Here is an 11067-nt window from a genome sequence, read left to right on the forward strand (position 1 = left end):
AGAGAGAGAGAGAGAGAGAGAGAGAGAGAGAGAGAGAGAGAGAGAGAGAGAGAGAGAGAGAGAGAAAGTTCACTAAAGTAAATGTAATTCTTCAACATTTATTTATCTTACAGATTGAGAAATAGCCTTCTTCCTAACTCCTCTCTCTCTCTCTCTCTCTCTCTCTCTCTCTCTCTCTCTCTCTCTCTCTCTCTCTCTCTCTCTCTCTCTCTCTCTTTCTTTCTTGTGTGCAGTGTAGTGTGCAGTGTGTCTCTTGTGTGACTGTGTAGTGTAGGAAATCTTTTAAACTATCTATATATCTCTCTATCTATTTTTATATGTATGTATGTATGTATGTATCTATCTGTCTGTCGATCTGCCTATGTATCTAGGAATCAGCCTCTATATTCTACGTATTATAATAATGTATGATGCACGTGTATCCGATTCCAGCACAATTTTTTTAGAAGCGGTAAACTCTTCCTTTAGTGTCAAGTTGAGAGCACATTGTTGTACATCTGTGAGTCAGTAATCTTCTTCGCCCCATCAGTTAAGAGAGAGCCGCCTGAGGTGTGCTTTCCACTCACAAACTGACCTTTATATTTGAAAAAAAACGGCTTAAGCTCGTCAGTGAGGGTTGCAACACTATTATTTCCTTGTGGTAGTTATTCCTCTTCAGAAAGCAATGATTGGTGTGTTAACATGAGCGGCTTCTTTCACTGATAAACTTGGGGAATTCCCTGTCTGATCTCTTACTTGCATATTACTAAGAGTTTATGTCTGTTCTTATTTTGTCCCCTTACTATTGCAGGAGTTGGACAATGTATTCACTCTGTCACTGGCACACTCAGGAGTTCTCTTTGGCATCTTATTTCCACGTCCCTCCGGCTTTGTATTTATTCTTATTCTGTCCATCTTACTAATGCAAGAGTTAAGCAGTATCTTGACTCTCACATCTTTCACTAGCACACTCAGGAATTCTGCTTGATACTGTATTCCCACAGCCCTATGATTTTCTGCTTATTTCTACCTATATTCTGTGCACCTTACTAGCGCAAGAGTTCACCGGTATATTTACTCTTTCACCTTTCAATGGCAAACTTAAGAATTCTCTGTCTGATGTTGAATTTCCATCTCTCAACGATTTTCATCTTTTTATCTTGATCCTATAATGTCCGCTTTATTAATGCAAGAGATATCGTGTTTTCACATACCTAATAACTTTCATTTTATTCTTATTAATTGACTGTTCAACTCACTAACGCAAGAATTAAAAAAAAAATGTCCACTATTTCACCTCTTTCAGTGGCAAACTCTGGAACTCTTTTCATGATTCTAATTTTCTTGACCACCACCTTTAGCTATACACCACCTTTAGCTGAAGCCCCCTAATGCCTCAGCACTAACAGCCTAATTACTGTCTTATTCCTCTTGTGAAGGATTTCATGATTGCAGTGGTAGTTTAACAAGCACTGTGCTTCACTTGCTTCATCAACTTTGTGCCGCGTGAGGACACTCGCATTATTGAAGAAAGAAAGCGTTTAATCCTTTCTGCACAATAAATTTCTGAACTTCCTCACATCCTTTAGCCGGAATCCGTAGAACAAATCCTTTATAATTAGTCAGAATATAACAAAGATGTAGTAAATCATAGCGGATGTTTAACTCCATATAATTTATAACTCCATGATGGAAGAAAATATATCGCAAATCTTAAATCCCTTAGTGGCATCCAGATCACAATGTTACTGAAAACGTACCAGAACAAGTGTCCCAGGCTGAAACCACTCTGGAGCTGCCTGCCTGCTTCTGTCACGCCCACACTCCCCATGAATGAATGTCTTTGAGGAGACATAACCACTCTGGAGCTGCCTGCCTGCTTCTGTCACGCCACACTCCCCATGAATGAATGTCTTTGAGGAGACATAACCACTCTGGAGCTGCCTGCCTGCTTCTGTCACGCCACACTCCCCATGAATGAATGTCTTTGAGGAGACATAACCACTCTGGAGCTGCCTGCCTGCTTCTGTCACGCCACACTCCCCATGAATGAATGTCTTTGAGGAGACATAACCACTCTGGAGCTGCCTGCCTGCTTCTGTCACGCCACACTCCCCATGAATGAATGTCTTTGAGGAGACATAACCACTCTGGAGCTGCCTGCCTGCTTCTGTTACGCCACACTCCCCATGAATGAATGTCTTTGAGGAGATATGTTTCAAGACACATCCTCCAATTCTGGATTATATTTTCAATAATTTTCTTAAGGGACTGGCATATGAATGGGCCTTTGTTTCTGCCTTTGTTGCTCTTCACCAGTGCCCATCTTACAAAAAAAAAAATAAATAAATAAAATAAAATAAAATAAAATAAATAAATATAAAAAAATCTTGAACTACTTGATTATAAAAAACACTTCTTATGAACACTAACATTTATGTTCTCCAGACTGTAAGGAAACGGATGTGTTATTCGTGAAAGCGTATCAGACAACGTGTCCTTGGATACACTCAGATGATTTTTTGATTCCTTGGCAATGAAAACGCAAAAATTTTACATCTTATAAACTTTAAATCCTCTTGTGTTATCCAGCTTATAATGAAACACATGCCTTATCACTGCTAACATACAACACGTATTACTGTCACACTACTTCACACAGACAATAAAAAAAAAAATAAATAAATAAATAAATAAAATAGTAAAATCCTCTATCTTATGAACTTTAAATCCTGGTGTGTCATTCAGTTTATAATGAAGCAGAAGCATCATTACTGTCAACATACAAGCACACGTGTCACTACCTTCACACAGATGATAAAATAAAAACAAACATAAACATCGTTAAATCCAACATCCTACAAACTCTAAACCCTCTTATGGCATCACATTATAATTGAACCTCCACGTTGTTGCTGGAAACGTACACAAACACGTGTCCTTCACCGCTCTCTCTTTTGTACCTCGGTCGCTTCTCGCCTAGGAGGTTCAATAAAGACTCCTCTCTCAGCGCTGGTCGCCTCATGGTCACCCAGGAATGAACACTCGCGCACCACAACTTGTGGAATCAATCTACATATGGAATACTACTTTCCTTTTTCCTTTGCATCGTCTCAGCTTCAATACATTCCCACGTGGGCATAAAGGGAAGGTAAATAATGGTTGCAATGTTGCTGTGGATTCTGTTGCAGTTCCGTGAATTTGTCCAGCTGCATCCAGTGTGCCTTGCCACAGGTTTTATTTATTTATTTATTCTTTTTTTATGTATTTTTGTTCTTCTTCTCTTCCTTCTCTTCCTAATTATATATATTTTTTCTCCATCATGCGCTACTCTGCCATTCTGTGAGCTTCTCTTCATATGTTTTTATCTCTTCTCATATAATATTTCTGCTAATTGTTAGAGGTTTCTTTACTTTTTATATATTTTTCCTTCTCTTTCTCCTACTTATTCTTTTCTTCTTCCCACATTATCCCTTTATACTTTTAACTTCTCTTCCTACTCGTTTCTTTCTTCCTCATGTAACACTTCTGCTAACAACACACCACGGTCTAACCTATTCCACATAACTATTCAAATACGTTCTCCTCTATCCCAATTAATTATCTAGCCATTGTTTCTTTCGTTCCACTTAATTCACAAGTAACTGTCCAAATATTAAAGAGCCATGTTCTCCTTTATCCCATCTAATCAACTGACCACCTTCCTGTATCCCATCTAACTACCCACTCACTGTCTCTTCTATCCTAACTAACTACTTTCCCTTATGTTCCATGTAACGAGGTAATGTCTCCTTTGTCTCACCTTTTTAACAGGCATTTTTTTTTTTAATTAGGTACCTAGTATTTCTCCTCTCTTCCACTTCAATGGATAATGTCTTTCCTATCCCAACTAATTTACTAGCTGTACTCTCTTCCACCCAGCTAGTCTCCTCTGTTCACTCTACTTAACCACACTCAATAGTTAGACAGTCTTTTTCACCCGACTACTCGTAAACAAACAGGCCACTGTCTACTCTCTCCCACCTAATCCAATCTTTCCTCCATCAAATTAACCACCTTGCCAACAATCAAGATACCGCCCTCCCTATTGTTTCCAGCCCAGTAGCATTAATGACGGTAATCCCTGCCCTCTCTAGTTATCGGTCTTTTTGTCACCATTCCCAGTTTTATGAAGGGTGAGGCGCGTGGCGATGGGCGAAGCTTCCGACCATCAGGGATTAAATTCAAGGGGGTGAGTATTGGCTAAGCTGTACCCTGGGAGACTTGATTATCTCCACTGTGTGTTGTGTGTTGTGGGTTTTTGATGTAGTGTAGTGAAGAGAGTTGTTGTTTGTTGGGGTTTGTATTACAAGTGTTACTGGGGTATTGGTGGTAGTGGTGAGTACTGGTGGTGGTAGTAGTAGTAGTAGTAGTAGTAGTAGTAGTAGTAGTAGTAGTAGTAGTAGTAGTAGTAGTAGTAGTAGTAGAAGTAGTAGTAGTAATAACACTGATGTATGTTTCATGTATTTTTTTTCACTGTAGAATGAATAAATTATTTTTATTGTGTGTGAGTGTGTGTGTGTGTGTGTGTGTGTGTGTGTGTGTGTGTGTGGAGTATGAGGCAGTCTCTCTCTCTCTCTCTCTCTCCTCTCTCTCTCTCCTCTCTCTCTCTCTCTCTCTCTCTCTCTCTCTCTCTCTCTAACACAAAAACACACACACACACACACACACAGGAATATGAGGAAGAAAACATAAGAATCACAGTCAGCCAATCAGTCTGTAAACACAAACAAGACATAAACACCTGCAGCTAATACAAAAACGTACCTCAGGCGAACCAATTAAAGAAAAAGAAAAAAAAAACAAAGAATCACACATACTAAAAGGCACAAATTGCTTCCATCACAACCAATAGACGCTCGTCACAGTTTGAAAAGATGCTTTCCTTAGAAACATATTCCCTTCTCTCTACATCCTCTTTCACTCACCCCGTTACCTCTCTCTCTCTCTCTCTCTCTCTCTCTCTCTCTCTCTCTCTCTCTCTCTCTCTCTCTCTCTCTCTCTCTCTCTCCCCATTATTGGAATCTCCTGTACAAATAACTAGACATATATTTACGTAAGAAATTATCCCAAGAAGCGGTGTCAAAATTGTAGACCTTCCGGACAGAACACTAATATGAGAAAACTTCCCCCGTGAACAGCAGTGTTTGGAATGCCAGCGAAAGGTGACTGTAGCGATAAAAAGGTTTAATGCAATTGTACAAATAAAGTTCTATAACAAAGAAAGGACAATATTAACTTCCTATTCTCTACTTCCTGTGTCCATGGAAGCAATGCTTCACAGTGTTCTGAATGGAGACGTTGGTGGTGAAGGCAACACAACACAGCTCAGGAAATGACAGCTTTATTCCTGACTAGTAATTTCGTAGGAATGACAATACTAACAACCTCTTCTCTCTTTCCTGTGTCCATGGAAGTAATTTTTAACAGTGTTCTGGATGAAGATGTGAGTGGTAAAGGCAACACAGGTCAGGAAATGACAGCTTTATTCCTGACTAGTGATTTCTTAATGGCTTCCTCAGAGGATTACAGAAGAAGAGCATAAATAAAAGTCTTTCTTTTCATGCCTTGTTCCCTTCACCTCCTGCCTCCTGTTTGTCACAGTGTCCTTCCTCACTAGTGTTCTCAACATCAACAATGACTGACTGTACCTATGAAAAGTTGTTGAAAGAGTAAGTTATCTAACACACGTACTGGATGTTGCTTGTGTAGGAGAAGGCGGCATGTTGGTAAGGCAAGAGATATTATGTGCACTGACTCACACACTGGGACTTGAGATTGTCATGCAAACTAAAATATCACAGTAAAAAAAAAAAAAAAGGCTAAACAGAGTGGAAGAGAAGTAGGGAAAAGAACCTAAGTAAAGAACAAAAATATATAAGATAAAAAAAAAGATTAAATACTGACGGAGAAAAGAGAGGGCAGGCGCGCGCGCGCGTGAGAGAGGAGAGAGAGAGAGAGAGAGAGAGAGAGAGAGGAGAGAGAGAGAGAGAGAGAGAGAGGAGAGAGAGAGAGAGAGAGAGAGAGAGAGGAGAGGAGAGGAGAGTAAAGAGAAGAAAAGTGTAATAGAAGAAGAAAGTAAAGAGAAAAGAGTAAAGAGAAGAAAAGAAAAGAGAAGAAAAGAGACGAGGAGAGGAGAGGAGAGGAGAAGTTCTTTCCTCTCCTCTCCTTTCATTAGGAGCTGTATCTTGACTGGGCAGGCCTGAAGTGAGGGAGGAGAGAGTAAGTGGGAAGAGACGAGAGCAGCGGAACAGAAAAGGAGGAAGAAACTCTAATGAGAGAAAGGGGTGACTTTACTTGTACAACTGCCGTTAACCTAAAAAATAAAGTGCGCCTCACTCCCTCTTCGTCAGGACCACGTTGCCATGCACAGTGCACATCCAAACTTGCTTCTGTTGATTGACAAGTTAGGGGTTGGCGGAGTGAACGTGCGCGAGACGTGTTTCTCTCCATCACATTCTCCTCTCCTGCTGCCACTGTTTGCTGTCTCGCTAATAATTCTGTCTTCCCCTCGACCCTCTTCCTTCTACAAGTGTTCTCTTCAGACTTTAAACAGCTTCCTTCGTCTCTCTCTCTCTCTCTCTCTCTCTCTCTCTCTCTCTCTCTCTCTCTCTCTCTCCTCTCTCTCTCTCTCCTCTCTCTCCTCTCTCTCTCTCTCTCTCTCTTACATTAGTTAATCAGTCAGCCAATCATTCATTCAGTCAGTCAGTCAGTCAGCCAGCCAGCCAGCCACTCAACCAGTCCAACAGGTAAATTAACAAGTTGAAAGGGACAAAAAGTAATCGAGTTTTTGTAATGAATTCCACTCATTGAAGAAATAAAAGTTGAAAAAAGTTGCTTCCTTTCGTATCTAGAAACAAGAGATTGCATTAGAGATGAAAGGAAGACACGTGTAGAGAGAGAGAGAGAGAGAGAGAGAGAGAGAGAGAGAGAGAGAGAGAGAGAGAGAGGGAGAGAGAGAGAGAGAGAGAGAGAGAGAGGTGGCAGGTAAGGTTACGTTGGGTAAAGTCAGATAAGGTCAGGTCAGGTTAGTTTAGGTCAAGTCAGGTTAGGTTAGGAAATGTTAAGTCAGGTAAGGGTTAGATATAATAGAATAGGATATGATATGATAGGTTAGGTTAGGTTAGGTAGGTTAATAAAGGTAAGGTTAGGCAAGGTTAGGTTATATAGGTTAGGTTACGTAAGGTAGGTTTAATAAAGGCAAGGCAAGGCAAGGCAAGGCAAGGAAAAAGTAAAGTAATGTAAAGTTAGATTAGAATAGATTAGGTTAAGGCAGGCTTCAGCTGGGTCGCTAGATTTATTTACTCGAGAGCTCGTTTTCTTCCAGCCTGAATGATTGAAGTGGCTCCGCTCGCCTTCGTCTGGCCTCGCTTTGCTTGGTGCTCTGTGTGTGTGTGTGTGTGTGTGTGTGTGTGTGTGTGCTAGGCGATCGAAAGTGTGGTTAGGTTAGATTGTTCCATGTTAAGCGATCGAATGAGTGAGTGAGTGAGTGAGTGAGTGAGTAATTAGGTTAGGGTTGATGTTTAGTGATGGGGACATTTTTTTATTTTTTAATGCATAATTACATCTGATTATTCTTTGTTGATTTGTCCATTTCTCTCCCTGTCTCTCGGCATCTCTGTCTACCTTATCAAATTCTTCAAATCTCTCGTCCTATTCAGAAAACTCTCTCTCTCTCTCTCTCTCTCTCTCTCTCTCTCTCTCTCTCTCTCTCTCTCTCTCTCTCTCTCTCTCTCTCTCTCTCTCTCAACGTTTCATCACCTTTTTTCCATCTCAATTTTTAGTTCAGCCTTTCGTTCAACAATCTCTCTCTCTCTCTCTCTCTCTCTCTCTCTCTCTCTCTCTCTCTCTCACTCTCTCTCTCTCTCTCTCTCTCTCTGCTCTGCTCTGGGAGGGCGCTGAATTGATGCAGGGCATTTATGTTTTCTAATCCCTCAGGTCAGGACAGGAATGATAGAGCGGGATCTTCCATCAGCAAGCGAGGCAAGAGAGGCGTCCTTTGCCTCGCTCAAGTAGGATCTGCGGGGCTCACTGCATTGCCTGAGCCACGCTACCCAAGCTCTGCCCCTCCCTCGCCTTGCCTTCCCCCGCCACTCAATGGTACACACTCACCAGTTGGCAGTGCACAGTCAGCAGGGAACTTTACAGTATTGGGAATATTCATGAGTGGGGATAGGTGGAAATAATAATATGTAGGTTTGGTTCATTCGTTTGTACATTGAGTGCCACGTTTAAGTCTGATCAATTTTTGTAGTTTCGCTTGTTTTAAGTAGTCTTAAGAGCCTGTTAGGAATCTAGCGGTATTTGTCATCTTGTTACTTACCTACGTAATAACATACACACACACACACACACACACACACACACACACCAGAACACAAGAAAATAATGCAAACTCCAAGAGTTTGCATTAATAAATGATTAATAAATAAGTGATTAATAAAACAAACTTCATCTGAACAAATCGTCAAAGCTGTGGCTTGAAAACATCCGTAGCATCACTGAACTAACGATAATACCAACATGGAAAACCTCAATTGCTAAGAAATAAGCAAAGATTGTGATGGGCAGGGAAAGAAAGGGAAAGATTATGAGTAATCTGAGACGCTGTAGCCTAGTGGCTCCTCTGTGCGCAGATATAAACAACAACAACAACAACAACAACAACAACAACAACGACAACAACAACAACAACAACAACAACTAAACACTTGCACCAAACAGTGACACTATTAAAATGAACATGAACAAGGAGACCAATTGAAATGTTGAGGCCAAGAGAAGGTTGACAAGTGGTGATTGGAGACGCTGCATCCTGTTTGCTACTAGCTTCTCAATGCACAAATAATAAACAACGACTGAACAGATACGCAGAACACAGGGTGATCAGAAACACTGCAGCTTATTACCTTCCTTACTTCCTCTATGCGCAAGTAACAAGCAAGTAATGACTGAACAAATACGCAAAACATGGGTTGACCAAAAACACTGCAGGCTGCTGCTAACCTTTCAGTTCCTCTATGCACAAATAATAAATAAACAAAACACATGCACACAAAATAGTGACTAGTACATTACCAACATCGACAGGAAGACACGGGGAAGAGCAGGGAGGGAATATGACGCCTTCAAGGTGACTAACAGGCGATTCCAACACCCCCGCGGCTCTCCACGGCACAGTCTGCACCGCCGCCTCGCAGTTCTCACGACCACTGCACACAGTAATGTTACGGAGGCACAATTACCGGGAAAACTAACACACGGGCCGTCACCTTTACGTCACCACGAGATAATGGAGAGGCGACCAAAACTGAATGAGTATCTCAGTTCGTTCAGCAGTTTACAGCACACGGTATTGACACGTACGCACAAGTACTAAGGAAACTAGTACGCGGCCGCCCGCTGTCTTGACGTAACCACGCGGCAGTGGCGAGGCGAGCAGGACTAAGGCGGCTGAGAGTTACAGGTTCAGTGTCTCAGTTCGAAGGTTCGTTGTTTGGAGTATTGTTCACGCAGCTGAGCCAAATGTCCACGGTCTGACAGTGCGGGAAATATTTATACCATTCTTTAGTGTGTAGGAGGATACGTGAATTAAAGATGAGGTGTAATATAAAATCTCCAGGGGACGTACTTATATTCAATGGCCTTTATTGTCACGTGAGACTAACCCGCGCTGACTCGAGTCATGCATTGAAGCGTTACGTTGCCAGACTCCACACGGAACATTAATCCTAGATGTGTGTGTGTGTGTGTGTGTGTGTGTGTGTGAGAGAGAGAGAGAGAGAGAGAGAGGAGAGAGAGAGAGAGAGAGAGAGCATAATTTCTATTCGTATGATTTTTCTTTATCTTTTATTTATTTTTTATCTATTTATATTTCTGTATTTGTTAATTGTTTGGGTGGGTATACACTCAGTGCCACCACCACCACTGCGATTTGTGGCGCTGTGTTGCAGTCATTGTCATCATAATCATCATCATTGTCCTCATCTTTCTTTTCTTCTTCCTCCTCTTCTTCTTCCTCCTCGTTCTTCTTTTCCTCCTCTTCATCATCAACATATTCTCTTCCTCTTCCGCCTCCTCATCATTAGAAATTTGTTCCTCTCCTCCTCTTCCTCCTCTTTCTCGTCCTCCTCCTCCTCCTCCTCCTCTCTCTCTCATCTCCTCCTCCTCACCATCATCATAATCTCCATCTTTCTCATCACAATCACCACAACCTCCTCCTCTTCACCACCACCACCACCACCACCACCATCATAATCTATTTCCGGTAATACTGCAGTACAAATGTCTTCCAAACATCCTATACGCATCATCATTTTTGTCTATTCCAGGTCACCCGAGCAACACTTGTCTCTTCTCTCCAAGTGAAATGAATCTGTGAGCACTGCCTTGTTTTACCATCCTTTCGTTGACATTCTGCTTTCCTAACTGTCTGTATCACTGGCCCCGCGCTTACTGTGCCCTGCGTATGTCAACTTACTTCTTCAATGCACTATCACCATCAAGAAGCGGGGTCAGGATTTGCTTAAATGGACATGCCGTGACTCTCTCTATATATGACGAGGACAGACGAGACTACGAGTGAATATACCGGGTCAGTTTTAGTCTCTTCGTAAGCTATTCAAACGAAACACTCCTCTTATTTGTTCGGGAGCTTACCAACTTAGGAAGCGTTTTTGGTTGATAGCTTACGAAAAGACTGTGGAATTGACCCTTTTGCCTTACCAGTTCAAATTTTCGGTACTCCCCCAAACGACAAGCAGTGTGCAAAGTTGATTGTGGAACCTGATGACGGCTAAAGCACTTTTGTTGGTTAGCTAGCAAGAGGAAAAAGGGTGACTCTGGAACTGGCCTGTCAGCAATAAGGCGGTAGTTTGAAGGGTTAGACTGGATGGGGACGATAGGTGGAAATAGGTAGGTGTGTTTTGTACAGGGACCGCCACGTGCAGACCTGATGGCTTCTTACAACTTTCATTATTTTCTTAAGTTCTCATGTTCTTTTAAGGAGGAGAAGGAGTGGTCAGACTTTCTCGCCTTCCACCTCTGTCT

General features: G+C 41.7%; 1 protein-coding gene across 1 annotated transcript in view; it reads right to left on the reverse strand.

Annotated features, from left to right (window-relative positions):
* Positions 1-9674, reverse strand: part of LOC135097510 (uncharacterized) — a 51730-nt gene extending 42056 nt beyond the window's left edge. Inside the window, exon 1 of the mRNA XM_063999454.1 lies at positions 9097-9674. The gene's annotated coding sequence lies outside the window, so the exon portion shown is untranslated. The remainder of the gene's footprint in view (positions 1-9096) is intronic.
* Between the last annotated feature and the right edge of the window lie 1393 nt (positions 9675-11067).

The sequence above is a fragment of the Scylla paramamosain genome, unplaced genomic scaffold, assembly GCF_035594125.1.
Source record: "Scylla paramamosain isolate STU-SP2022 unplaced genomic scaffold, ASM3559412v1 Contig23, whole genome shotgun sequence".
In the NCBI taxonomy this organism is placed as follows: domain Eukaryota; kingdom Metazoa; phylum Arthropoda; class Malacostraca; order Decapoda; family Portunidae; genus Scylla; species Scylla paramamosain.